General features: G+C 44.8%; 1 long non-coding RNA gene across 1 annotated transcript; it reads right to left on the reverse strand.

Moving 5' to 3' along the window:
* Positions 1-643: 643 nt before the first annotated feature.
* On the reverse strand, positions 644-22,382 carry LOC132820646 (uncharacterized). The gene is made up of 3 exons (XR_009645227.1): positions 22,319-22,382; positions 10,345-10,468; positions 644-773 (listed from the first exon to the last, which is right to left on the reverse strand). It is a non-coding gene; the product is annotated as an uncharacterized LOC132820646 (long non-coding RNA).
* Between the last annotated feature and the right edge of the window lie 927 nt (positions 22,383-23,309).

Raw genomic sequence — 23,309 nt, forward strand, 5'->3', positions numbered from 1 at the left:
AGGGCCAAACGCAGGCAAATGAGACTCATTCAGTATAGGAAACATGGGCAGCATTGACGAGTTGGACCTCAGGTTCTGTTTCCGTGCTGTATCACTCTGTATCCAGGTAAAGAGGATTATAGTACGGAAGTAAAGCATGTTGTGGACACTGAAACAAGTTATAGTGAAAGGGATGGTAGTCTAAAATGCAGTACGTTTCAAATATGTGGAGGGTCTATCAGGAAGGGAGGAGGTTACAGGGACAGGAACTGTTATAGGAGTTAAAAATGACTGAAGACACCGGTGCACAAGCCATGCCACACATAGAGTGTTGCAGAGTAGTGAGTCTTAGTACAGTTTTGGAGGGAGAACACAGAACAGAAAGATCCCAGGCAGCATTCACAACATCTCGTCGGAGGCCTGTTTTCCCCTCTGTTGCCCTGATGCTCACTAAGACAGCACCGGCCTGGATTGATAACTATGAACTCCCCATGCTGTCTCAGTGCAACGTAAGTTAATGTAGACGTGGTGATTCAGCCAGGGGTGTTTCTGTACTGTACTGTACTTACCCTCCAGCACTGTATCTATGTCATGTCATGTTAGATGATGTTTGGAGCCCTCCCATTGCTCCCTGTTGTGTACACTGTGAGTGAACTTACCTCACTGCAGGATTTATTGAAGGCTCCAGATCTCTCTGCCCTTTGTCTCTCTGGCTGACCAATCAACTTCAATGAGGTGTTGGACGAGACACCCAGCAATTGGGAAGTCTATGGAGTCAGCACTTTCCTGAGGACCTACAGGAGACAGAAAAATAGACAGAATGGGGAATTAGACTGATGCAGTGAGGTTTACACATGGAGAATGGAAATGAACCCCACAGAGATCTGGAAAATCCCACTCCATCCCTGGTCTGCGCTGTTGCATCTCTCTGGAGTGGAGAATTCTGTTCGCTCAGGATCTGGAGTAACTGCAAGAGCGGGAGGCTCTGACAGAGGCTGCAATTAGACCCACACAGTGAGGATACCAAAGGGAGAGAGACTGAATGATATCACCAGAGTGCTGGAAGACCTCAGGATCACACAGTCATGTTGGAAGAATGGGTTTAGCTTCATGATGCCCTGGTATCAGTGCTCAGGGATGAGCAACCACTGAGCAGGCGAATTGATGACCGAGTGGTATTACTGCGAGAGAATTTATCCAAAACTTCAGCTAATGTTCAGGGAAGTGGGTTTTAATCTCACCATCAATAATTTTAAAAATAGTAATTAACAATCCATAAATAAATATGAAACCATTGCAGATGTTCAAAAAACCCAAACACTTGTCCTTTAGATGAGGACATCTGCCCATCCTCACGTGGTCTGCACGACATCCCCACAGCAAAGTGTTTGCCTCTCAATGACACTCTGAAATGGCCGAGCAAGTTACTCAGCTCAAGGGCAGCTCGGGCTGGGCAAGAAAGGCTGGTCAGCCAGAGATACCCACATCCCATACCTGATTTAATAAATAATCCATGAGGATGGTCCCCCTGGAACTGCGCTGGGGCCAGGGCCCGGGCCAATCATATCGGTAAGTTTATGGATGGGGCTTTCAACTGACAGAGAGGATGCCAGTGAAAGGAGCTTTCCAAATCCAAAGGGAAAAGGTGAAGAATGGGAGCAGTATGGGAATGTGTCAGAAGACAAGCAGAAAGGAACAGGATGGGACAGAGCTTAACTAAAACTGTACATCAGGGAATCGGTTTGTGACAGGAAATTATGGAAAGAGCAAATTATGTTTTTTGAATGTCTCTTCAATAAGGTAGATTGATTTGTGACACCGAGATAAAAGAGGTTTAGACACCAGAGAGATGTGGTTACAGGGTGAACAAAAGGTGGACAGAAATAGTCAATGGATCACAACCTTGCGGAAATTCAGGCAAAATGGGTAACGCAAACAATAATGGGTAAGAAAGGCATTACAGAGAAAGCATTTGGTCTCAGATCATGAAGTGGAGTCAGTCTGAATGTAAATTCTGGCTACTACTTGCCAAGGACACAAGCAGAAGAACAGTTTTAGCTACCGAACAGCATTCCATTGCTCATCACTGCGTTACACAGGAACTCACTGGAATTTTTTTAAGAAACACATTGTGATAATTTTGGGAAACTTCAATATTCACATAATCTGGGACACTCACACTGACAACAGTGATATTGGAAGAGGAGTTCAGAGAATTTGTTTTCAGTGTTTTTTTTTAATAACAAATTGTGCAATTGGTTAGGGATGTAACTGTCTCAGAGCGACCGTTGTGTGATCAAACTTAGTGGATGAGTAATGTCACCTGCAGAGATCCTCAGGGAAATTGTGATAAAATACAGTTTAAATAAATATAAAGTTTTAAAGTGAATCACAGAAAGGAAAAGCTACAACTAGAAACAAAAACAGCCAATTACTTGGGTTTGAGAGGAGAACTGACCAAGGTAAAGAGGCGAAACAGACTGAAATATGGGTCTGTAAATGAACAGTGGAAAATATTTGAAGGAACAGTGTAAATCACTCAACAAAATAAGATTCCATTGAAACAGACAAAACCTCAGCAAGAAATCCCCACCGGCCCCTCACTCAGGACAAAATGTATCATATTAGATTATGAGGTTTAGAAGATCACCAAAAATTACTTGAAATCCTGAAGTGAGATTGTGTTTTAGGAATAAGTTTTAAAGGGATTGCAAAGGATCTGCTAGCAGGAGGGCAGCAGTGGGAAGGGGAATCACTGTCAGGGTATAATGTCACAAAAGGAACAGGGAGAGGTGAAGGTGCCGGAGGTGGTGAGAGTGTTACAGAGAGTGGTCAGGGTGTTACAAAGCCAGTACGGATTGCTGCAGCTGTGGGGGTTTGCAGAGGTAGGGAGGGACATAGGTATTTTTATTTATTCATTCATGGGATGAAGGTGTCACTGCTAATTACCCAGAGGACAGCTCAGAGTCAGCCATCTTGCAGGGGGTCTGGGGTCACATGTTAGCCAGACCAGGTTAAAATGTCAGATGTTATACACAAAAGGTCAGTGAACCAGATGTGTTTTTCCCACTGATCAACAATGCTTTTATAGTGGCCTGACCAATGTCTTGTACAGATACAACATGACCTCCCAACCCTTTCTCTTCATGCTCTGCCCAATGAAGGTAGACATCCCAAACGCCTGCTTCACCAGCCTGTCTCCCTGTGACACCACATTGTGTACCTGCATCCCTGGGTCTCTGACTGACAACACTACCCAGGGCCCGAACAGTAACTGTACAAGTCCCACCCTGGTTTGTTTAACCAAAATGGAACACTTCACATTTATCTTATTAAACTTTATCTGCTATTCTTCAGCCCACTATCCCAGCAGTGCTGGATCATAGACAACCTTCTTCACTGTCCACTTTCCCACCAATGTCAGTATCACCCAAAAACCTTCCTTACCAGGAAACCAATATTCCCATCCAAACCATTTATCCAAATGACAAACAACAGTGGACCCACTACACCGCTGGTCACATGCCTCCAGTCAGAAAAACAACATGTCTCCCATCACCCTGTCTCCAACCATCAAGACCAATTTTTTGTCCAGTTGACTAGCTCCTCCTGAATGCCATATCCTTTTACACTGATCTGAGTTTATTACTCAGTTTACCATATGACACGTAGAACACAGAAAAGTACAGAACAAGGCCCTTCGGCCATGATGACATGCCAATCTTTTATCTGACCGTAAGATTAAAAAAAACTGGCAGATAGAGTTTAATTCAGGGAAATGCAACGTGCTGCATTTTGGGAAAGGAAATCTTAATAGGACTGATACATGAAATGGTCAGGTCCTCGGGAGTGTTGCTGAACAAAGAGACCTTGGGGTGCAGGTTCATAGCTCCTTGAAAATGGAGACCCAGGTAGATAGGATAGTGAAGAAGGCGTTTGGTATGCATTCCTTTATTGGTCAGAGTATTGAGTACAGTAGTTGGGAGGCCATGTTGTGACTGTACAGCACATTGAATAGGCCACTGTTGGAATATTGCATGCAATTTTGGTCTCCTTACTATCAGAAAGATATCGGGAAACTTGAAAGGGTTCAGAAAAGATTTACAAGGATGATGCCAGGGTTGGCGGATTTGAGCTGTAGGGAGAGGCTGAACAGGCTGGGGATGATTTCCTTGGAGCTTCGGGAGGCTGAGGGGTGACCTTATAGAGGTTTACAAAATTATGAGGTGCATGGATAGGGTAAATAGACAAAGTATTTTCCCTGGGTTTGGGGGTCCAGAACTAGAGGGCATAGGTTTAGGGTGAGAGGGGAAAGATATAAAAGAGATCTAAGGAGCAACTTTTTCACGCAGAGGGTGGTACGTGTATGGAACAGGCTGTCAGATGAAGGGTGGAGGCTGGTACAATTGCAACATTTAAGAGGCATTTGGTTGGGTATATGAATAGGAAGGCTTTGATGGGATAGGGACCGGGTGCTGGCAGGTGGGACTAGACTGGGTTGGGATATCTGGTCGGCATGGACGGGTTGGACCGACGGGTCTGTTTACGTGCTGTACATCTCTTTGAATCTAACTTCCATACCCTTCATTTTATTATCATCCATGTGCCTACCCAGAAGTATATTAAATATCCCTGATGCATCTGCTTTTACTGCCACCGCTGGCAGTGCATTCCACACAGCCACCACTCTGTATGTAACGACCCTACCTCTGAAATCTCCACTTAACCATCCGCTAATCACCCGAAAATTATACCCCCTGTAATAGCTATTTATATGAGCGTAAAAAATATCTCTTATTATTCACTCTGTGAATGCCTCTCATCACCTTGTTCACCTCTGCCAAGTCGCACCTCACCCTTCTTCACTCCAATGAGAAAAGCCGTAGCTCCCTCAACCTTTCTTCATAAGACATGCCCTCCAGTCCAGGCAGCATCCTGGTAAATCTCCTCTTTACCCTCTCTCAAGTTTCCACATCCTTCCTGTAATGAAGGGACCAGAACTGAACACAATATTCTAAGTGGGGTCTAACCAGGGCTGTAGAGAGCTGCAGCATAACCTCACCGCTTTAAAACTCAATCCCAAACTAATGAAATCCCACAAAATATATCCCTTCTTAACAAGCCTATCAGCATGGGTGGCTACTTTGAGGGATCTATGGACTTGGACCCCCAAGATCCCTCTGTTCCTCCACACTGCCAAAGATCCTGCCTTCTGCATTCAAATTCAATCTTCAAAATGAATGACTTCAGACTTTTCCAGATTGACCTCCATCTGCCACTTCTCGACTCAACTCTGCATCCTGTCAATGACCCGTTGCAATCTAGAACAGACCTTCACACTGTCAGCCACGCCACTAACCTTCGTGTCATTGGCCAGTCTACTAACCGACCCTTCCACTCACACATCCAACTTATTCATAAAATCACAAAGAGCAGAAGTGCTGTAATCACACCCTACAGAAAACCACTGGTCACTGAGTTCCAGGATGAATTATTTCAATCTATCGTCACCCTCTGTCTTCTGTGGGCCAGTAATCCTGTATCCAGACAGACAGGTTTCCCTGTATCCCATGCCTCCGTATTTCCTGAATAAGCCATAAAGGTGTTTTGTCACATTCTTAAAATATTCAATATGACTTTTAAGGCATGACCTGTCCCTTATACAAACATGCTGACTATCTCTAATCAAACTATGGTTTCCTCAGGAAAAATAAATCCTCTATCTCAGAATCCTCTCCAATAGTCTGCACACCACAGACATAAGACTGACAGGTGTGCAATTCCCAGGATTATTCCTATTCCCTTTCATGAACAAGGGAATAATATTTTCCTGCCTCCAATCAACTGGTCCGACTCCAGTGGACAGTGAGGGTGCAAAGGTCATCACCAGGTGCGCAGCAACCCATTCCCTCGCTTCATGTAGTAACTTTGGACGCATCCAGTCTGGTTCAGCGACTTATCTATCCTTATCTTTTACAAAATTCTCAGCACATCCTCCTCCTTAACATCCACCTGTTCACGTACATCAGCCTGTTTCACACTGTCCTCACAAACAACAAGACCCTTCTCAGCAGTGAATACTGAGACATAGTTTTCATTAAAGACCTCCCCTACCTCCTGTGACTCCAGACACAAGTTCCTTCCACTATCCCAGAGTGGCCTTATCCTCACTCTGACCATCCTCTTGTTCCTCACATCAGTGGAGAATGCCTCACAGTTTTCCTTAAGCCTTCCCAAGAAAGCTTTTTCATGCCGCCTTCTAGTTGCCCTAAGTCCATTCCTTGGTTCCTTCCTGGTACCTTCAGGGAATCTCTACAGTATGGAAACAGGCCATTTGGCCCAACACCTCCATATTAACCCTCCAAACAGTATCCAACCCAGCCCCATTCCCCCACCCTGTTACTCTCCATTTGCCCTGACTAATGCACCAAACTATCCATCCCTGAACACTATGGGTAATTTAGCATGGCTGAGTCACCTAATCTGCACATCTTTGGATGGTGGGTGGAAACTGGAGCACCTGGAGGAAACACACGCAGACACGGGCAGAATGTACAAACTCCCCACAGACAGTCGCCTGAGGCTCTCATCGAAATGGAGTCCGTGGTGCTATGAGGTAGCAGTGCTAACCACTGAGACACCGCGCCACCCAATGTAACTCTCTGGAGCCCTGCCTGATCCTTGCTTCCTCAACTTTAAGTTAGCTTCTTTCTTCCTCTTGACTAGATGCTGAAGTCCACGTGGACAACGCTAACTGCTCTGCCTTCATCTATACCTTGTCCAACTCCGCAAAGAGTCAATCCACTTTGTGAAATATGGTTTTTCTACTCACAAAGCCATGCTGACCATCTCGAATCAGCCTTTGCCTTTGTAAATATACATAGCTCCTTTCTCTCAGAATCTCCTCCAACAACTTCCCCATCACTGGGCACACTGGACTGTAATTTCCTGGTTTTTCCCTGCAGTCCTTAAGTGATGCAACAGCCTTAGCCTCCCTCCAGTCTTCCGGTACCTCACTGTGTCTGTTGATAATATAAATATCTCTGTAAGGGACACTGCAATCTCTTCCCTAGCTTCCCACAATATTCTAGTATCGATCCAATGAGCTACTGAGGATTGATCTACCTTTATTTGTTTTAAGATTCCAGCACTTTCTCTTCTCTGGTGAGGATTCTTTCCAAGACATCGCTATTTATTTCCCCAAGTTCCCGAGCTTCCATATCTTTCTCCACAGTAAATACTGACAAGGCTGTTTGGTCTAATATCTCACCCATCTCATCTGGTTCCACACATGGGTGACCTTTTGATCTGTAAAGGGACCCTATTCTCTACCAAGTTACTACTTAGCCCTTATTAAAACTTGTGTAAAGGCTTCTGATAATTCAAATACACCACATCCCCCACACCACTACACCCCTCCTACACCCTTACAACTCTGCCATTTGTATTCACACAGACAAATTAAATCCAACAGGCTCAGGAACAAATTCTCTTTTATCAAATGTGTCTCTAAATGGCCAGTTATTGTATACTGACTTATCCTTTCTAACAATGTCAGTATGGTCCCGACTTACTGTCAGGGGAGGTGGAGTAGGTTGTGGTTGAACCCATTGAAGTTTAGATAATGAGAGAGAAACGGAATGAACCATCCATGATTCTGAGGTGCTCTGATCGGGCAGATGCTGAGAAGTTAGAAAATAGAACAGTAGAGCACAGCAACAGGCCCTTCGGCCCACCACGTCTATGCTGTCCATGATGCTATTCTAACTCATACAATCTGCCTGCACATGGGCCCATATCCCTCTATTCTCTTCCCATTCATGTTTCTGCCTAAATGCCACTTCAAACCTTTACTCACATTTCTGCTTCTACCACCTCCCTCAGTAACATCCACTCTACGTAAAAAAACACTTTCCCTCACACACCTCATTTAAACTTTCTCTTTTTCACTTTAAACCTCTGCTCTCTAGTATTTGAAACTTACACACTGGAAAAGAGATTCTGACTATCTACATTATCTATCCCTGTCCTAACGTTATATCCCTGTACCTGGTCACCTGTCAGCCTCTGATACCCTCACAAATCAATCCAACTTTGTTTAATTTCCTCTTACACACCTAACATACCCTTAAAAACCCAAACATAGGCAACGTGCTGATAAACACCTTTTTTACCCTCTCCAAAGCCTCCCCATCCTCCCTATTGTGTGGAGATGAGAACTGCACACAGTTCTCCAAATGTGACCAAACAAACGTTTTATACAATTACAGTATCAGATGCAAACCACTACACCCAATGTTGTGACCGATGAAGGTCAGTGCTCCATTTGCTTTCCTTTCCATCTGAAACACTTCTGTTGCCATTTTAAGGGAGTTGCTGACTTGCACCAAGATCCTTCCGTAGATCAATATCCCTCAGTATGCTGACTTCCTTCTTGAATTTGACATAATCTCACACTTGTCCAGACTAAACCCAATTTGCCATTTCTGTCTATCTCTCCGACTGTTCTGTAACCTCCTGCAGATTTTACTGAATCAGGGAAACAAGGGCTTTGTGGAAAAGGCAGGAAAGTAGAGTTGGACAGTATCAGATCAGCCATGATCTGACTGAAGGGCACAGTATACTCAATGGGCCAAATGGCCTCATTCACCTGCTACATCTCATGGTGTGAGCACAAACTCAGTATGTCCTGCATAATATTATGGGTTTCTGCTCACAAAACTCCTTTACAATGGGATTATTGGATATTTATTCGTACACAGCATTTGATCTACAAATATGATATGATGTTATAGAAAACTATCTCGCATACAATCCAGGATTCTATCCGTTACAGCACTGATACTCACTGCTGTATCAGTCGGCATGGAGATCACACCACTGTCACACACAGGTACTGTACAGCCCTTGCTACAAGTACATTCAGTGTCCTGACTGTAACCACATTGACATTCCCATCACTGGTTGGTGCCTACAATAGAATTCCTGCTAACGGTTGCTGTTTCTTGCTTATTCTCAGCTCCACTTTTTATATTCAGATCCACATGACTGTCTCATTAATGCATTAACCTCATCCTTCCTTCACAACTTGTTGGCGTTTTGCCTAGTCTGCCTATTGGGACGAGATTAGTTTGGGATATCTGCTCAGCATGGATGGGTTAGACCGAAGGGCCTGTTTCCATGCTGTACATCTCATTGACTCTAATGACTCTATCCCAACAACCCTTCAGTATTCACTTCCCAGTGATGATCAATCATCAGCTACATCTCCGGAATGACAGTTCCATCATATCTGTTCACTGTCATTCCATCTGCCTTATGGCGAATGCAGGGAGTCATTCCGCAGTAGTGGGGGATTGAACAGATGGGTAGAGATTGCAGAGATAGGGAGGCTTACAGGGACTCGAGGATGTTAGTGTTAAACAGAGTTACATCTGGTCAAGAACGTCAGTGGGACAAAGGGGTTTGGGGTTTGGAGGAATTTACAGAGATACAGGGAGCTGGATTAGATTCTGGAGATAGTGATAGGGATGGAGAAAGGAAGAGGTAGGCAGACTGAGAGGCACAGACAGGGGGCTGTTTCATCTAGGAGAGTATTGTGTATACTAACAGAGATATGGAAGGTTGTCGTGACGGAAGACGTTTATAAATATAAGGTGGCTTCTAGGCTCTGGAGGCTACATAGATCGGAAGGCAATGGGGAATGCCAGGTTACTGGGTTGGAGACAGTTACACAAATGGGGAGGGTTGTACAAATTGAAGGAGGTTCCTGTGGTCGCGAGGGGTATGGTGTCGGGAATGAGGGTGAAATTTAACAAGATAAAGATCAAAGAATTAGAGCTGGACAAGGAGATTACAATTTTTTCACAGCTAAGGAAGGGTGAGCTGGAGAAGATTACATAGGTAGGGACCGATGGAGAGGTTAAAGATAAATACATTGACATGGAGGATGGTGTTGTTGGAAAGAGCTTACAGGGATAGACAGGACAGTCAGGGTTCACAGGGATGAAGGAATTGAGTATCTACTGCAGAAGTTTAGGAATTAGGATGTTAGGGATTGAAGAACCTGACAGAGACAGAGAGAATGGTGTGGAGATTCCAAACAGAGGAAGGATTATCTGGACTGGAGGATATTACAGAGATCACTAACACAGCATGGACCAGGATTGATGCCTGCTATCCCCTGTGCTGTCGCATTGAGGACCAGTACAGCAGAGGTGAAAGCGGGACCCTCACAAGATGGTGGGAATGAAGCCTAGAATGTTGCTGTTCCTTGCCCAGCTCTCTATCTATGTCCTGTCTTCCAGGTCTGAATACAGAAGTCTACTACCTCCACCTTGTGCTGTTTACTGAGAGTGATCTTACCGGCTGCAGGATTGACTGAAGGCTCCAGGTCTCCCTCTCTCTATCTCTCTCTCTCTCTCTCTGGCTGACCAACCAGCTTCAATGAGGTGATGGATGAGACAGGAGTTAGGAACATCCTGATTACCTGCATGAGACAGAAATAGACAGAATGGAAAATTCGACTGATGTAATGAGGATAACACATGCAGAGTGGTCCTGAGTCCAACAGAGATCTCGAGAATCCCAGTCTTCATCCCTTGTCTGTGCTGCTGCGTCTCTCTGGAATGGACAATTCTGTTGACTCAGGATCTCAGAGCATCTGTAAGAGGGAGAAATGCTGCCAGAGGCAGCAAATAGACTGACACAGCGAGGGATACCACATGGAGAGATACTGAGTGATACCACATTATTAGACACTGTATTAACAGGGAATTGTTTGAATTTGTAACAAAGGCACTGGGATAATTGTGAGGGGATTCAACCTTCCTAACTCTTCATCTCTTTGGCGGTGGCTCACAGATGAGGCTGACTCTCTCCCACTCTCGTGGATGTGGGTGGGGGTGGGGGTCTGCAATTGGCTGTACAGACCGATGTGGCCTTCCACAGACTTTGTTACACTTGGGGCAGAAGGTGGCCATGGGAAGGGGGTGGGTCTGGCGTTGGTGTGACAGTGCCCTTCTTGGGCTGTTTTCTCCTGGATTCCTATTTTCCCCACAGCATGTCTCGTGGTGCTCGACACCTTCCCAATGCTCCTTCCCCACTTCGGACAGTCTTGGCCCAGGACTTAACAGATTTGATTAAGAGATGAAAAAAAAACGATCAATTCTGAGAAGCCAGCATTTAGAAACTTGGACACATTTGTTAAAGAGATCGCTATGGATTCTCCTAGCAGGAGGAGTGCAGTAGGAAGAGGAAACATTGTCAGATGATAGGAACAGGGAGAATTGAAGGTTCTGGAGGTGGTGAGGGTGTTACAGAGAGAGGCAAAGTCCTGAACAATGTTACAAAGCCAGTACGGATTGCTGCAGCTAGAGCTGTTTGCAGAGTTAGGGATGGAGATATGTATTCTCATTGATTCATTCGCGGCCTGAGGATGTCACCGGATGGACCAGCATACATTACCCCACTGCTAATTGCCTAGAGACAGCTCAGAGTCAGACACATTGCTGTGGGACTGGAGTCACATGTGAGCCAGACCAGGTAAGAATGCTAGATGTCCCTCCCTGAAGGACACACGTGAACAAGTTGATTTTTTCCAGAAAATCAACAATGCTTATACAGTGACCTCACTAATGTCCTGTACAGACACACCATGACATCCCAACTCCTACTCTCAATGCTCTGCCCAATGAAGGGTAACCATCCCAAACGCCTGCTTCACCAGCCTGTCTACCCATGACGCTACTTTCAAAAGACTGTGTATCTGCGTCCCTGGGTCACTGATTGACAAGGGCCCGAATGTTTACTTTACCAGTCCAGCCTGGTCTGTTTTACCACAATACAACATCTTGCATTTCTCCACCTGTTCTTTCTAACCTCACTGACCCAGCAGTACTGTTGATCCCTTTGTACTCTTCGATAACCCTCTTCACTGTCCACTTTATCACCAATTTCAGTCTCACTCCCAAACTTGGTAACCATGACTCCTGTATTATCATCCAAGCAGTCACACCTACACATAGGTATATAGGAACTGAAGGATTTAAAGAGATTACACAGACCTGGAGTGTTGTATGCAGAGGAGGAGATTAAACTGATAGGGATGGTTTTAGAGACTCAACAATGTTTGGAAATAATAGGGGTTGCCATGGCAATAGCAGGTTTCAACAATTCGGAGGATATAGGTCTGAAGGAGCTTTGTCTGTTAGCGATGGTACAGTAAAGGGAATTGTAGTGGCTTCCCTTTCATAGCAATCCATAAGCACTTACAATAGCCTGTTTGACATGTGCATTATCTCGCGACCATTCATCAGACAGCACTGCAAATACTTCACTGCCTCCGCCTACCAGCTTAGACTGAACTAGCATTACCCAGAAGACCTCAGGCCACTCTGTCTGTCTGTGCAATTTTTCAAATGAAATACAGAGTTCCTTGACAGTAAAGTCACAGGAAGTCAGGGTAGCGAAGAAGGCACTTGGTATGCATTCCTTTACTGGTCAGAGTATTGAATACAGGAGTTGGGGGGTCATGTTGCGGCTGTACAGGACAGTGGTTAGGCCACTTTTGGAAGACTGCATGCAACTCTTTTCTACTTCCTATCGGAAGGATGTTGTGAAAATTGAAAGGGTTCAAAAAAGATTTACAAGGATGTTGCCAGGGTTGAGCTATAGGGAGAGTTGAACAGGCGATGGTTGTTTTCCCTGGAGAGTCGGAGGCTGAGGGGTGACCTTATTGGGGTTTATAAAATCAAGAGGGACATGGATAAGGTAAATAGACAGTGTTTCCCCTGGGGTGTGCGAGTCCAGAATTGTAGGGCAAGGTTTAGGGTGAGAGGAGAAAGATATAAAAGAGAACTAAGGGGCAACATTTTCACGCAGAGGATAGGACATGTATGGAATGAGCTGCCAGAGGAAGTGGTGGAGGCTAGTACAACTGCAACAGTTAAAAGGCATCTGGATGGATGTATGAATAGGAAGGATTTAGAGGGAGATGGGCCGGGTGCTGGCAGGTGGGACTATATTGGGTTGAGATATCTGATCTGCAGGATGGGACCATGAATGTATTGTGGAACCTGGAGGATGTTATAATTTGAACTACAGGTAATTTTTGATTGGATCTTTCAGTCAATCTTACAGATGGTACAATTGCAACATTTAAGAAGCATTTGGATGGATATATGAATAGAAAGAGTTTGGAGGGACATCGGCCAGGTACAGGCAGGTGGGACTAGATTGGGTTGGAATATCCTGTCGGCATGGCCGGGTTTGACTGAAGGGTCTGTTTCCACGCTGTACATCTCTATGACTGTAAGATCGGCTGAATGGTCCAATCAAAAATTACCTGCGGTTCAAATCATAATATCCTCCAGGTTCCACAAGCCTTCCTCGGTCACATCCTGCAGGTTCTATGAATTGCGCAACCTCCTGCAGGTCCCAAGTCCCTTCCTACATTTGTACCATCCTCCAGGTTCTGCAGCCCTTCATACCTCGTAACATGGTCCAAACTCTCCAACTCCTCCTTCCTCTGCAATGTTCCCTAGAAGGGCACTGGAGGATGGTGGGGGTGACAGAGATATGGAGGGACATCAGGATGGCAGGATTTTGCAGACATTAGGAATATAGGGACTTGAGGAGGTTTCACAGTTTATGAGTGTTGTAGGGTCTGGAGGAACTTACAAAGGTAGGCATAGTTTGAGATCGGAGGATTCTGCAGAAAACCTTTATGTGGTTAAAGGCAGAATTCTTAGCAGCGTGCAGGAACAAAGGGATCCTGTTTCCCTCAGGTTACCACCCAAGTTGACAGGGTGTTAAGAAGGCATATGGTGTATTGGCTTTCATTAGCAGTGGAATTGAGTTGAAGAGATGCGATGTTTTGCTGCAGCTCTACAGAACCTCAGTTAGACCACACTTGGAATATTGTGAACAGTTCTGTTTGCTTCATTATAGGAAGGATGTGGAAGCTTTAAAGACAGTGCAGAGGAGATTGAACAGGATGCTGCCTGGACTGGAGGGCATGCCCATAGAAGGTAGGTTGTAGAAGCTGGGGCTTTTCTGATCAGAGCGAAGGAGGAAGAATGGTGACATGATAGAGGTGTACAAGGGAATGAGAGGCATAGATGGAGTGGATAACCAGAGACTATTTCCCATGGTGAAATGGCGATCACAAGGAGACATAAGTTTAAGGTAATTGGCGGAACGTTTAGCTTAGATATCAGAGGGATATGGGCCAGGTGCTGGCAGGTAGGACTAGATGGGGTTGGGATATCCTGTCGGCATGGACGGGACTGGTATGTTATTGACACAGTGTGGTGGGTGTGTGGAATGGACTGCCAGCCGTGGTAGATTCAGACACATTACACACATCTAAGCAACTCTTGGATAGGCACATCAATGACAGTAAAATGTAAGATATGCAGGTTAGTTTCGTCTTCAGAGTAGGATAAAAGGTCAGCACAATACTGAGGGCTGAAGGGCTTGTACTGGAATGTGCTAATCCATGTTCTAAATAGCAAGGGTTATGATGGCAGCAAGAGGTTCCGGGAAGTGGGAGAGGATGTGATCTAAATGAAGTGACACAAATAGGAGGCGTTGCTAAGGTTGTATGAGGTAACAGAGACAGCAATGGTCTGATCTGGAGCAGATGTCCCAGACTGGGAGGGGTATGGGGACTGGAGGTGGTTTCACAGAGAGGGAGGGGCACAGAGCCACAGGAGGTTACAGAAATGTGGAGAGCTGGCGGGCCTACAGGAGTTCATGGAGATGGGAGGTTGGGAGGAATGGAGCAGTTTACAGGGATAAGGATAGTGGTATTTTACACAGACAGGAATGTTTCAGGTGAATGGAGCTGAGTACAGAGATAAAGTGGGTTGTACAGATTAGAAAAACAAATAGACATATGGAGGGTAGTCGTGACTGAAGATGTTTATAGATACAGGAAGGCTTAGGTTCTGCAGGTTATTTAGATAAAGAGGGTGTGGAATCAGACAGATTCTCCAAGTGACAAAGACAGCAATTTTGGTTGGAGACAGTTTCACAGATTAGGGAGCATTCGTAACCTCCTCCAGTTTAGTCAGAGTGGGAAGGGTTGTAGGGGAGGGAGACGTTTACACATGTAAGAGCTGGAGAAGATTATGGAAATGAGTAGATAAATGGAGACACTAGAGCATGTTACATTGACAGGGTGGGTGCTGGCAATGAAAAGATATCACACAGATAGTGGGTCTTGTAGGAACTGGATTGAAAGAGTCACAGGCATTGGAATGACTTCTGCAGACTGGGAGTGTTACAGGGACTGAGAGGTTTGTAGGGTCTCCACAGATTGATGGTGTCTTTAAGAATAGAAAAGTTTATGTAGATACTGAAAGCTTAAACCCAATGCATGCAGTCTTCATTTCAAGACCAGAGCCTTATTATCCCACACCAGCCAAGGATCCCTAACCCTGCCAGCTTTTCCCTTTATCCCAATGGGGCAGACTGGTCCTGGATTCTTCAGATCACACTTTGAAAAGCCTCCCATTTGCCAGTTGTTTCTTTTCCTTCAAACAGACTCACCCAATCGATTAGAATCATAATGTGGAGGTGCCAGTGTTGGACAGGGGATGTACAAAGTTAAAAATCACCCAACGCTCGGTTCCAGTCCAACTGGTTTATTTGAAAGCACTAGCTTTCAGAGCACTGCTCCTTCATCAGGTGGTTGTGAAGCACAATCCTAAGGCACAGAATTTATAGCAACAGGATGGCAGGGTCATGGAATATAATATCAAACAAATTTAGTTGAAGCCTTTCATCTGTTACGGTGATCACCAGCGCTTCCAAAGCGAGTTGGATTATAACTGGGCATTGTGCAATTTTAAATTCACAGCATTGACGCTGGCCAGATCCTGCAGAATGGCCCCAAACCTGGCCCTGTTCCAGTTTTCCTCTTCAATCTGGGGACCTGCTGATCTTTTTTCATAACTATGTTAAAACAAAGACAGTTGTGGGCACTGGACCCAAAGTGCTCTCCGAATGACACTTCAGTCACTAACCCGGCCTCGTTTCTGAGTTGGGGGGTGGGGTCCAGTGTTGCACCTGCCTGAGTAGAGTAGGGACCTCTGCATATTGATTTAGCAACCTTTCTTGGACATATTTGAAAAATTGCACTCTGTCCGAGTCTTTTATACTCCAGGTGGCCCAGTCAATACAGGGAATATTAAAATCTCCAGCCTGTACTCCTCTATTATTCCTATAGTTATCTGCAATCCCACTACACAGCTGCTCCTCTGGTATCTGTTGGGTCTACTCAGTCTACAATACAGTCCCAACAAAGTGACCACCTCTCTTCTTTTTTCTAACTTCTAACCATGTGGATTTTTAAATGAATATATGTTTTAAAAATTAGAATTAACAATCCATAAATAAGTATTGATAAAAATCCAAACACTTGACCTTCAGAGAAAGACGACAGTTCACTTTCACGTGGTCTGCACGACATACCCACAGCAAAGTGTTTGCCTCTCAATGACCCTGTGAAATGGGCGAGCCAGCTGCTTAGCTCAAAGGCAGCAAGGGATGGGCAATAAAGGCTGGTCAGCCAGAGACACCCACATCCCAGACCGGATTTTAAAAAAATCCATTCAGATTGGTCCCAGCACAGTTCCAGTGGAACATTGTCCTGGCCAATCACATTGGTAGGATTATGGACAGGGCTTTAAACTGACAAAGAGGATGCTGGGACAGGCTTCAGGTGAAAGAAGCTTTCCAAATCCAAATAGAAAAGGTGAAGCAACAGAAAATGTGACAGAAGACAACAGAAAGGAACAGGATGGGCCAAAGTTTAACTAAAACTGTAGATCAGCAAAACCATTTGTGACAGGAAATTGTGGGAAAGAGAAAATTATGTTTTTTATTAATGGACAAAGTCTCTGCAACAAGGTAGATGGATTTGTGGCACAGAGATAAAAGAGATTTTGACACCAGAGAGATGTGGTTACAGGGCGAACAAAAGGTGGACATAAATATTCAATGTTTCGCAACATTGTGCAAATTCAGGCAAAATGGACAACGCTAGCAATAATGGGTAAGACGGGCATTACAGAGAAAGCATTTGGTCTCAGATCATGAAGTAGAGTCAGTCTGAATGTAACCTCTGGCTACTCCTTGCCAAGGACACAAGCAGCAGAACAGTTTTAGACCACTGAACAGCATTCCCTTGCTCATCACTGCATTACACAGGAACTCATTGGAATTTTTAATAAAGGAATGGTGAACATTTATTGAAATTTCAATATTCGCAAAGTCTGGGACAGTCACACTGACAACAGTGATATTGGAAGAGGAGTTCAGAGAATTTTTTTCAGTATTTCTTAGAATAACACATTGTGCAACCGGCGAGGGACGTAACTGTCTCAGAGCGACTGTTGTGTGAGAAAGCTTAGTGAATGAGTTATGTCATTCTGGAGAGATCCTCAGGAAAATTGTGATAAAGTGCAGTTTAAAGAAAAATAAAGTTTTCAAGTAAATCACAGAAAGGACAAGCTACAAATAGAAACAAAAATAGCCAATTACATGGGTTTGAGAGGAAAAATGACCAAGGTAAATAGGCTACACAGACTGAAATATGGGTGTCTGGAAATGAACTGTGGAAAACATTTGAATGAACAGTGTAAAACACTCAACAAAAGGACATTCCATTAACAGACAAAAACTCAGCAAGAAATCCCCACCGGTCCCTCACTCAGGACAAAATGGATCATATTAGATTAGGAAGCTGAGAAGATCACCACAAAATACTTAAAATCCTCAAGTGAGAGTTTTAGAGTAAGTTTTAAAGGGATTGCAATGGGTCTGCTAGCAGGAGGAGGGCAATGGGAAGAGGAAACATTGTCAAGGTTTATTGATACGTTAGGAACAGGGAGAGATGAAGATGCTGGAGGTAGTGAGAGAGTTACAGAGAGTGGTCAGGGCCTGAACGGTGTTACAAAGCCAGTACGAATTACTGCAGCTGGAGGGGTTGCAGAGGTAGGGAGGGACATATTTATTTTTATTTATTCATTCATGGGATGTGGGTGTCACTGCCTGGACCAGCATTCTTTGACCCCATGCTAATTACCCAGAGATTGTTGGTGGATATATATACTTTCCTGGACTCAGATGAAGTGCTGAATGACTGGCGGATCGCTAATGTGGTTCCTTTGTTCAAAAAGGACAGCAGGGATAGGCCAGGTAATTACAGAGCAGATAGTCTGACAGCAGGGGGAGGGAAATTATTGGAATGAATTATGAGGATGAATCCACACTTGCAAAGATAAGGATCAACTTGGTTTAGTCATCACAGATTTGGCAGAGGAAGATACTGTCTGAGGAATTCAGTTCAGGTTTTTGAAATTGTGCTTAAGTATATTGATGAAGGCAGTGCAGATGATGTGGGTTACATGGACTTGAATAAGTCCTTTGATAAGATGCAAAATGGAAGGTTGGTCCAAAAGGACTGGGTTCCAAGGCAGGTTGGCAAATTGGATGCAAAATTGGTGGGTAGAATACTTTCACCAACAGGTGTACACAGGGATCTGTGCAGGAACCATTGACCATTAATGACTCGGATGTGAAAGCAGAAGGTATCATTAGTAGGTTTGCAGATGATATGAAAGGTGAGGGTGTTATCCACAGTGAGGGGGATGGTCTCCGTCTGCTGTTCGATGTCGATCAGATGAAAATCTAAGCAGAGTTCAGTTCTGATTGAAGTGAGGTGATACTCTGTGGGAGGTACGTTAAGCGAAGGACAGACATAATGAATGGTAGGACTTTGCGGAGTACTGAGGAATACAGGGACCTTGGTGGACAAGTTCATAGATCCCTGAAGGTGTCAGCACAGGTTGACAGGGTGGGAAAGGCACCTCAACTGGGAGCGGGAGAGGGACCCACATCCTGCTGGGGTGAATTGCTAGAGATGCTTGAGAGGACATAACCTAGTCTGGCAGGGTGTTGGACCTTAAATAAACGTAAGGCCAGAAAGAAGATTGAGACAGGTACACGTGTTAAAGACAGCAATTTCAGCAGATAAGCCAGGCAAGAACATAGCAGGCAATGGGGAAAACTGATGATTCAACTGCATTTATTTCAATACAAGGGGCCTGACAGCTAAGGAAGATGAACTCAAGGCATGGATTGGAACATGGGACTGGGGTATTTTAGTTATTACAGAAACACAGCTGAGGGAGGGGCAGGACTGGCAGTTCATTGTTTCAAGGTAGAGATGCTCCAGGAAGGGGAGGCAACAGTGGACGTGTGGTGGTGGGTTTTGATTGCATGAATCATCCAGCAGTACTTAGAGAGGATATTCCTGTGGGATCGCCCAGTGAAGCTAAGTTAGAACTGAGAAATAAGAATGGATCATCACGTTGATACGATCTGACTGCTGACCCCGAATAATCCGTGGCAGACTGAGGAACAAATGTATCGGGACATCTTAAATATCAACCATAATAATGGGGCTGTTTTGGTAGGGTTTTTGAACTTTCCAAACCTAGACTGGGACTGCCAGTGTTCAGCATTTGCAAGGGAGGCATTTGGTAATTGTGTTCCAGGATCTCCCAATCAATATGTAAATGGCCTGAAAAGAGAAAGGGGCAAAACCTGACCTCCCCTTGGGAATCAAGGTAGGGAAGGGGACTGAGATGTGAGTGGCCAAGCGTTTTGCCAAAGTAACCACAGTTCTCGTAGTTTGAAAACAGCTTTGGAAAAGGACAGGCCTGGTCCACAAGTGAAAGTTATAAAATGGAGCCTGACCAATCTTGATCGTATTAGCCAGGAACTTTCAAAATGTGATTGGGGAAGGGAATTATTTACAGGGAAAGGGAAGTTTGGCAAGTGAGAATATTTTTAAAGTGAGGTAAACTGATCGACTAGCGTCAGCATGTTCCTGTGTGTGTGCAGCTCAATGCTGACAGCATTCGGAAACACTGGCTGTCTATTGAGGGTCTGGTCAAGGAAAAGGGGGCACATGTCAGGTATAGCCAGCTGGATCAAGGGAATCCCTGAGGATATACAGGGGCTGTAGGAATACACTTTGAGTAGAAAACAGGAATGGAGAAAGGCTCAATGAAATAGCCTCAGCAGAGAAGGAAAGGGGAATCCAAAAGTGATTGTATCAGTATATTAAGAGTGCATAAGGAACTCAGGACAAAATAGTATCCATTAAAGATCAATGAGGCCATCGATGTGTGGAACTGCAGGATATTTGCTAAGATCCTAAACATTTTTTTCACTCCAGAACTTACTGAGGACAAAGACTGGGGAACTCAGGGAACAAGAGTAATACATGAGACCACATTCGGAGTCCTCTGCAATTCCAGTCTCCCTGCTATAGGAAGGATATTGTGAAACTTGAAAGGGCTTAGAAAAGCTTTACAAGATATTTCCCGGGTTGTTGCTGAATAAGCTGGGGTGACTGTCACTGGAGAATCGGAGACTGAGTGATGACCTTACAGAGGCTTATATGAACATGAGCGGTATGAGCAGCATTGAGATTGCACAGACATTTGCGAGGCCTGTTCTGCAATACTCTGTGCAGTTCTGGTCGCCCAGTTATAGGGAGGATATTATTAAGCTGCAGGGGATTCAGAAGAGATTTACCAGGATATTGCTGGGTATGGAAGGCTTGGGTTCTGAAAAATGGCTGGATAGGCTGAGTCTTTTTTCACTGGAGCCTGGAGGTTGAGACATGATACTATAAAGGTTTATGAAAAAAATGAGGTATATAGATCCATTTAATGGTAGCTGCCTTTTCCGCAGGATGGGAGAGTCTCGAGAGGAGGGGCCACATTTTTAAGGTTAGCGGAGAGAGATGTTCAAAAAAAAGATATGGGGCAATTTGCTACAACGAGGGTGGTTTGAGTTTGGAATGAACTTCCTGAGAAAGGGGTTGATGTGGGTACAATTACAACACTTTAAAGATATTTGGATAAACAGGTTAATAGGGAAGGGTTGGAGTGCTATGGGCCAGCAACAGGCAGCTGGGAAGAGTTGAGTTTTAGATGATGGTGGGTATCAGCTGAAGGGTCAGTTTCCATGCTGTCTGGCTCTATGACAAGAATATGGTTTTATTCCATTATTGAAGAAAGGATCAGGGCTGGGTCCACTGATGTGCATCATCTACATAAATGATTTGGTTGAAAATATAGAAGTGATTGTGCGTAAGTTTGTTGATGATCAAATTAATGGTGTAGTGGGCAGTAAATACGGTTATCAAAGGGGGTCTTGACCAACTGGGCCAGTGGACCAGGCAATGAAAGATGGAATTTAATTCAGGTGTTGGATTTTGTTAAGACAAACCATAGAGGACTAATACAGTTAATGGAAGGGCTCTGGCCAGGGTTGTCGAATAGAGAGAAAGAGAGAGAGAGAGAGAGAGAGAGAGACCAGGGGGTGCAAGTTTCATTGTTCTTCAGAAGTGGCATACCGGATGGACAGGGTGGGAAAAGCGACATTTGGCAAATTTGCCGTCATTGACAGATGAATCCTCGGGGTGGCCCTAAGAATGGTGAATAGCCAAGGGTAGGTGAGTCCAAAACTCGAGGATATAAACGGGACGTGAGAGAGCAAGGACTTGAAGGGGGAGCTGACGGGGAACATTATCCACAGAGGATGGTGCATAGATGGAACAGACTGCCTCAGGCACATGGGAGAAACAAGAACAATTACAGCATGGAACAGATATTTGGGAGGTACATTGAGAGCAGAAGGTTTGAAGAGATAAGGGCCAAATGCAGGCAAATGAGACTCATTCAGTTTAGGTAACATGGGCAGTATTGAGGAGTAGGACCACAGGTTCTGTTTCCGTGCTGTATCACTCTGTATCCAGTTAAAGAGGATTACAGTACCAAAATAAGGCATGTTGTGGACACTGAAGCAAGTTACAGCGATAGGGATGGTAGTCTGGAATGCAGTACATCTCAAATATGTGGAGGGACTATCGGGAAGGCAGGAGGTTACAGGGACAACTACTGTGCACAAGCCATGCCACAGATACAGTGTTGCAGAGTAGTGAGTCTTAATACAGTGTTGGAGGGAGAACACAGAACAGAAAGATCCCAGGCAGCATTCACACCCTCTCGTGGGAGGCCTGCTTTCCCCTCTGTTGTCCTGATGCTCACTAAGACAGCACAGGCCTGGACTGATAACTCTGAACTCCCGATGCTGTCTCAGTGCAACGTAAGTTAAAGTAGATGTGGTGATTGAGCATGGGGTGTGTCTATACTGTGCTCCCCATCAAGCACTGTATCTATATCATGTATTGTTAGCCGATGTTTGCAGCCCTCCCATTGCTCCCTGCTCTGTGCACTGTGCGTGATCTTACCTCACTGCAGGATTTATTGAAGGCTCCAGATCTCCCTGCCCTTTGTCTCCCTGGCTGACCAACCATCTTCAATGAGGTGATGGATGAGACACACAGCAGTTGGGAAGTCTATTGAGTCAGGAACTTCCTGACTACCTACAGGAGACAGAGAAATAAACAGAATGGAAAATTAGACTGATTCAGTGAGGGTTACACAAGGAGAATGGAAATGAACCCCACAGATATCTAGAAAATCCCAAGCTCCATCCCTGGCCTGTGCTGTTGCGTCTCTCTGGAGTGGAGAATTCTGTTGGCTCAGGATCTGGAGTAGCTGCAAGAGCGAGAGACACTGACAGAGGCAGCAATTAGACCCACACAGTGAGGGATACCACATGGAGAGAGACTAAGTGATATCACCGGAGTGCTGGAAGACTTCAGGATCACACAGTCATGTTGGAAGAATGGGTTTAGCTTCATGTATCAGTGCTCAGGGATGAGCAATCAGTGAGCAGGTGTAGCGATGGCCTAGTAATATTATTGTTAGCGCATTTGTCCAAAACCTCAGCCAGTGCTCAGGGGAGGCAGGTTTGAATCCCATCATAAGATATGGTGGAATTTAAAATCAATAATTTTAAAAATAGCAATTAACAATCCATAAACAAATATGAAACCATTGCTGATGTACAAAAATTACAATCCCTTAGATTAGATTTTGTACAGTGTGGAAACAGGCCTTTTGACCCAACCTGTCCACACCATCCATCCAAAGATTAACCCACTCAGACCCTTCTCTCTCGACCAAATACACCTAACATCATGGGCAATTTGGCATTGCTAATTCGCCTGACCTGCACGGCTTTGGACTGTGGGAGGAAACCGGAGCATCCGGAGGCATTTCATGCAGACACAGGGAGAATGTGCAGACTCCACACAGCCGCCTGGGGCTGGAATCGAGCCTGAGACCCTGCTGCTGTGAGGCAGGAGTGCTAATCACTGAGCCACCGTGGCGTGC

The sequence above is a fragment of the Hemiscyllium ocellatum genome, chromosome 12 (genome assembly GCF_020745735.1).
Source record: "Hemiscyllium ocellatum isolate sHemOce1 chromosome 12, sHemOce1.pat.X.cur, whole genome shotgun sequence".
Classification (NCBI taxonomy): Eukaryota; Metazoa; Chordata; class Chondrichthyes; order Orectolobiformes; family Hemiscylliidae; genus Hemiscyllium; species Hemiscyllium ocellatum.